Source organism: Oreochromis aureus, linkage group 7 (genome assembly GCF_013358895.1).
Source record: "Oreochromis aureus strain Israel breed Guangdong linkage group 7, ZZ_aureus, whole genome shotgun sequence".
In the NCBI taxonomy this organism is placed as follows: Eukaryota; Metazoa; Chordata; class Actinopteri; order Cichliformes; family Cichlidae; genus Oreochromis; species Oreochromis aureus.
In genome coordinates, this window is record NC_052948.1 from 32,677,974 (window position 1) to 32,684,988 (window position 7,015).

At 38.8% G+C, this 7,015-nt stretch overlaps 1 long non-coding RNA gene across 1 annotated transcript; it reads left to right on the forward strand.

Moving 5' to 3' along the window:
* The first annotated feature begins 365 nt into the window (after positions 1-365).
* On the forward strand, positions 366-2,831 carry LOC120441181. The gene is made up of 3 exons (XR_005613857.1): positions 366-505; positions 1,439-1,576; positions 2,314-2,831. It is a non-coding gene; the product is annotated as an uncharacterized LOC120441181 (long non-coding RNA).
* Positions 2,832-7,015: the final 4,184 nt, after the last annotated feature.

Below are 7,015 nucleotides of genomic sequence, written 5' to 3' on the forward strand. Positions count from 1 at the left end.
ATAGCAGAAATACAACAACAACAACCAAAACAAACCTTAGAATATTAAAGAAACCAGAATCAAAAAAGTCCAAATGCATAAACACTGGGTCACAGACATGGGACCATGACAATTTCATTCATAATGAATGATTTTGACCAAAATGATTGTTCGTTTGTGTTAATATGCCAGTGTAAGTAGGTGTATCAGCTTGCTTGAGTTTGCTTAACATTGAGCCAATTATTCCTCACGTGAAATTTGTATTACACAGTTAAGAACTAAAACATTGTTAAAATGTGATTCCTAAGAAGTCCTTCCCCATCAAGGGAATAAAACAAAACTAGGCTTGAGTGCTGTGTGGTCAGGATGTTAATATTTGTTGGATGGAAATATTTTTGCTTTTGTTTTCCTTCTCAGTTCTTACGGCATGCTGAGAGTGTGATAACAGCATGTTAATGGAGCCACAGCACTAAATATTTTGTGAACCCCCGTTTGAAGAGTTAGACCACCATTCGTCTTCAATAAGGTACTGTATGACATTCCTACTGTTTTCCTGGATTATGTTCAATGGCAATGTATTTTTATTTTCAGTGCTCAGCCATACCAAACCTTCTGTGCAACAATGTGTAGAAAGGACGTTTTTTTTCTTCTTTTAAAGCTAAGGTTATTGAGATGTCATGGCTATCCTAAATAAATGATGTTTAGATGTGGTTTAGGTGAGACAAACACTTGATTTTAATAAGACAAAGATGGTATTTACCGTTAGTAAAAACAACTATTTTAAATTCACCCGCTTACCTTTTAGTGCAGAACAGTCAAGATTTACTTCCTTGCATGACGGGCTGGAACAAAATGTAATCTGGAGGTAAAAGTGTTTGATTAACAATATTTGTGTGTAGATTACTGGGCTTTTTTTTAAGCATGCAGTGATTCAGTCTTTCCACCACTTTCACAGAAAAACACATTTGCATTTATTTTCCCTGATTGGTTGAGCAAGGAGAAAAAAATTAACTTTTTCTAGCACAGGTTACTTGTTAGTGTTAATGCTCATCAGTGTTAATTGGCATGAATCTATTAATAAATGAGGGGAGGGAAAAGGTGGCTGAGAAGACGCTTTGTCAGATTTGCAGTTAGAGGATGTAACGGCATTGGGTTTGGCGGGACTATAATAGAAGTATTTTGCATCCTCTCCGAGTGTCAAGAAGTTCCTTCACACTTTTGCTGTTATTTATTTTGATGCCGTTTCTGAATCTAACTCTTTACAATCGGCAGCAGCTCGTGTCAGTCTTTGTGTGTATTTTTGTGTTGTACCGTTAAATTGTAGGAGACACTATAGCGCAGAATGACAATGAAGCTTTTGTGTGAGTGTTTTTGTGCAGACCTGCCTGGTTCACATGTAAATGTGTAGCATTATGTGTAAGTGTGTGTTGTTGCCTGTGTTTTTTATTATGTATGACAGCAGGTCTGAGGCCATGAAGCACCAATAAACCCAAACCTGAAATCATCAAGGAGGCTTCATGCTGGGACTAAGAGACATGGAGACAGTAAAGCAGAAGGAGAGCGTGAACTCGCCAGTGTTGGGACAACATTAGCTCAGGTTATATACATACATTGCTTCCTAGAGCCTGGAACACCATGGTGCAAAACAGTGACCGGGATTTTGGAATGATATGATTAAATGTCATACATAGCTGGAAAGTCCAGGTGTCGGTATACTTTCAGACAGACAGAGTTATGAATATTTAGTTCCTACTGACATGTTTTAGACATAGCTGGAGCCGTCACTTTTATAAACTCACACTGTGTACCTAGGTATTGTTCAAGAACAATACATTATTGGACACTGTATAATTCTGAGATTAATGAAGATCAAAAGATATGCAACTAATCAGGTTAAATTTTGGTGAAACGTGTACAGTGCACCATCCATCCATCCATCCATCCACCCACTGGGAGGCCAGCACTTGCAGCAGAGACCCCCAGGCTGAGAGTAAACTCTCCAGTGTGTCCTGGGCCTTTCTTCTCCCTACAGGACGTTCTCAAAAAACCTAAAATCAGAGCCCTCAGGAGGTATCCTACTCAAATGTCCTAACCACATCAATTGTCTGATTTTGATGGGGAGGTGTAGCAGTTCTTCTCTGGCCCTCTCAAATGATTAAGCTCCTCAGCATATCTGTAAGGACGAGCACAGCCACCCTCTAGAGAAAGCTGATTTCTGCTACTTGTATCTGCCTGGCTTTCCTTCTGTTTCTAAGCAGGGCTCATGGGTATAGGTGAGGGCAGAAACTTAGATTGATCAGTAATCAGTAAAAACTGCTTTGCTTTCACATTCAGTGTTCGCATCACTGCCGGCATCTGTCAGTCTCCTGCTCTCCTCACTTGGGAACAAGACACAGAGATACATAAACTCCACATGGGTCAGCAACTCATCCCTGACCTAGAGTGGGCACTCTACTCTTTCCTGGCGGAAAACCATGTCCTCAGAGTTGGAAGTGCTAATTTCACTCCTGCTGCTTCAGATTCAGCTGTAGACCACCCCACTGTGAGCTGGAGGTCACCGCCTGATGAAGTGAAATAAACCACCTCATGTGCAAAAAGCAGACAGGTGATCTTGACGCCACCAAAGTGGGGATCCTCCACCACTTGGCTGTGTGTCTATGGTTAACACAAACCACGGTCTTCTGTCAAAAATACATCAACAAGACAAAACTGTCCGTTGTACATTTAAAAAATTAGGTTGGTTTAAGTTTACAAGTTTGTAAAGCACAGTTATGTGCTCTTGCTGTTACCAGTGAACACAGGTGTCACCATACAATGAATATATAAAGAGCTTTTCATTTTGAGGTTCTGTATCAAATGTTATGATATATGACCAACAAAAAACAAGTTGTACATATACTGTATATAGGTTTTGGGGTTTTGTCAGTAAAGTCACTCAAGCTACATGTACTTTATGAACACACACATACACACAGTCACACCTGTTATAGTGAAACCTTGGCAGAGTTTTATTGTGCCTGTTCGTCTGCTTGCCAATTTCAAGCGTTCCTCGTCCGTCTCCGCTAATAGACTTTGTTACGATGCCAGAGGTTCAGCGCGTCTTAAATCACTCAGCCAGTCCAACTCTGACAGTGCGTTCTGTGATGTTTAATTAGGAATAATAGTTTCTAATATTTCTCCAATTAGGGCCTGTCTCCTGTTTAGTCAGGGGAGTTGTGTTAAGTGAAAGAAAGGCAGAGAAAAAAATTGAAAACTAGAATTAAAATGACTGTACAGGTAATGCCAGGTTGATGCATCCCTGGGGTTTTTATTTTAGGAAAAAACTGGCGGTGCTGATGGATTTCTGACTAATGATTCATTTAAGCTCTTCTCGGAGGAAATTGTTAATTAGTTTGAGGCTTAAAGTCCAAATGTTCAAAACGGCAAAGCGTGTTTTTAAAAAAAGGACATCTAAAAGGGATTGCTGGTGGGCACCTGTATCTGTGTGTATGGAGGTGCTGTTTAAGGCAGTGATTTAAAAAGGCTGGTTGGTGAACTACATGATGTTAAATCATTCTGCAACTAGAGAAACTGCTATGTTGTGCTGCCAAAGCCTCACAGAGGCTCTATTCTATCTGTTTTTCATCCATAGAAACTAAACACCTAGCATTGGTTAGTCCAGTCGTCCAAATCCTGAGAAGTATTTGGTGTTCTAATTTTTTTTAGCCTAAAGACAGGACATTTTTGTTAAGATAAGATAAGATAAGATATACCTTTATTAGTCCCACAAGGGGAAATTTCATGTTAAGGCTGCCGACCTATTGCACGCAATGGCGGCGCCATCTTACCCTCCGACCATACATACATTACACAAAAACATCACATGGGGAAGACAGGTCAGAGAGGTATAACAATGGAAAATGCACCACATGAGGAAAGATAAGGAGAAAAAAAATAACTCCCCCCAGACTGAGCTCCAACAGGGAGATCAGTTTGAGAACAGAAAAAAACCAGGATATTTTTGGAAACAATTTAAATCAGAATTTCAATCCAGTGGAGACCCCAACACAGCACAGAGCAGGAATCAATCACAACAGGTATTACATTAATCGAGTCATGAAAGAAAATGCTGGTGTCAGGGTGGGTTGCAAAGTGGCTTGCAGACGTGTAGCAACTGTGGGCAGGCCAAAGCATCTTTAAGGGGATGTCCTGTGTAAAATTTGCCAGCTGGATGCAGATTAGTTAATCGGGTGATGCGCCGAGATTTCAGCAGAGTTTAAAGTCATAGCCTGCCTTCACTAACGCTGTGCTCGAGTTTCAGGGGCTGGTCACAGTTTTGGAAAGTGAAAACTTGGTTCTTGTGATCAAAGTTGAGTTGCATTTTTTTGTTTGTTTTTTTGTTTGTTTTGTTTTTTTTAATATCTGTAATAGAATATTTTAAAGTGACAACTGTATTTCTGGTAAATAAGACATTTTTTGGAGACTGTTTTTGGTACATGAAGATATGTTCTGAGAGGGAAACATTTTAGGGAAATAATGGATAGCAGCATTATTTTCAATGCAGTACATTATATATACTTACTCATTGAGAAAAACTAATTTTACTAATCTTTAGAATACTTTTGCTTTACTTGATGACAAACTCTGAGATGGACTGCCACATAACTCCATGTTAACCATGTAATGGTAAACATAATGCTGCAACCCCAGTGCTAAGAGGATGTGGGCAATATTGTTATTTTGGTATTGAAGTATTACCAGAAAGTCAAGAGGAAAGTGAAAGGGTAAAGGGTTACTGGACAGTGTGAGCTGGAGTTGGAGTGTGTGTGAATGTTAGATGAAGCACTCATGTATGAAAAGCATGCGTTTCTGAATGTGTATGGGATTGGGTGAATGAATGGGTGAATGTAGTTAAAAGCGCTCCATAAGCACCAATCCCTATACTGTTTACACTTCCTGTTTTTAAGTTGTTTTTTTGAAAGGGAAAACATTTTGACAGTGAGTAAGGATATCTTTCATATTTTTCAGCAAGTTGATTAAATTTGGACATTTTTTTAAAATGACTGGACATTAAAGTGTTTGTGTAGTTGTATATTGTAAAATTCAGCACAATTTGAAAATGAGGATAGTTTTTGGGAAGTCTCAGTGCAGATTTTTCTCTCTGTCATTGGGGAACAGGTTCTTGCTGACTTGCTGGAGTACAGTTATAAAGTAAAAAGGATCAGTGTCGATACAGTAATTGGACTTTTGCTTTCCTTTCATCTTATGTCCAGTTCTGATTTGGCCTGCACTTCTTGTGTCTTTAATTCTGCTGCAGACTATTAAAAACCCTATTAAACATTCTTTGACATTAATGCTGTTTCTGTATAAGCCATTCTTGCCTTTGTAGGTATTTAATAAGAATAAAATATATGCAACTAATTTATGAAAAATGTTGTTGGGTTGTTTCTGTTTGTTGAGTTAAAATGGGGTTTGTTGATAAAAGCAGCAGAGCTGTTTCACAGTAAAACGCTCTGATTTCGGGTTTTGCTTATTGGGTCACTGAAGGCTTTTGTCCTGTAAATAGGACCAAGCTCACATACACACACACACACACACACACACACACACTGCTGTTTACAGCAGCAAGAAAGAGTCATTGCAAATGGATTTATCAGAGGGTGTTGTGTTTTAGGATGTCCGTTCAGTGAAAGTAGGTCACACACGCACATACTCTCTCTCTCTCTCTCTCACACACACACACGGTCTCCAGCATGGACCAAAAAATTACAACCATGCATAGACACTCTCACATGTGTGGCAGTTGTTTTCATTTCTTTCTTTTTTTCTCTCGTACTTATTAAAAGATTTTTTCTCAACCCATAAGCTTGAACTTCAAAACTCTCTTTTACAGTCTCCGTGCTTGTGTGTGTTTGACTGTGTTTGTGTGTGCATAGAGGCTACTTCTGCTTGGATTTGTGCCTTTGTATGCTTAGATTTGTTTGGACCAGTTTCAAGTTGACACCTTGTGAGGGAGGGATGATTTTTTTTGTGGTTTTCCTTTTTTTTCTGGGTTTTTTTTTTTTTGACGGTATTTTTAGAAAGCAACAATATTCTCAAAGTGAGGAGGTTTAAAGAATTAAATTTTGAGCAATTGTGGGAGTTTCTGGACTGCCTTTTCTGCCAGATGATAAAGTTTTGGGAAAAGTGAGCACAAGTGAACGTTTACATTTATGGCTGCACTTGAGAAGTAAAGAAAAAAGATTCTGAGTGAGTTTAAGTGGCAAAACTTAAAGACAGAACATTTTTCAACAGTGAAAACACCTTTGAGTATTCTATGAAGCTGAGCTTGCTGTGTCATAGCTCTGTCTCCTCTACAGTTGTTGGGGCTTTTATATTTTCATCACTTCATTTACTGGCCACCATTTAACACAACTATCCAAAGTACAGAAGTTCACATTCCACAGTGTATTTAAGAGAGCAGTAACAACAGTATTTGCACTGCTTCTGCTTACGATGAACTGTTTTACCGATTTCCAAACTACAACTTCCACACTGACATTCATAATTCAAGCTTACATGGATTTCTTGGAAGTAATGGCATCACACACATACAGACAGGGTCCTTGGATTTAGAAACCCAAGGATTAGGATTACAAATGTAGCAGTTAAGTAAGGCAAGTTTTTCAGTGATTAGATGCTGGTTCATGTCCTGTTTTCATTTGTTTTGCTTTCGCTTGCTTTTAAAATTTTGCCTTCTCTTGCTGGTTGGAGTTATGGCAGCTGAAGTCAGTGGGCTCAGTTTAGAAAAACACTGGAGTTCAGTTTTCTACCTCCAAGTTGTCAAAGTGCCCTTTGAGCATGATGCTGAAGGCCTGACTGTTCCTGATGCATCCATCAGAGTTTGTTCATGAAAAAGTGCAATCAAGTAAATTTCATTAGACCAGATTCCATTAAATGTAACATTTTACGTTGCTCTTATGTAACAATATTACACAGAAATTTGGCATGTAATTAAATTTATTAAGGTCAGCATTTTAGGAAAAACATTTTGTGAGTGCGTGTTTGTCTGTGTGCA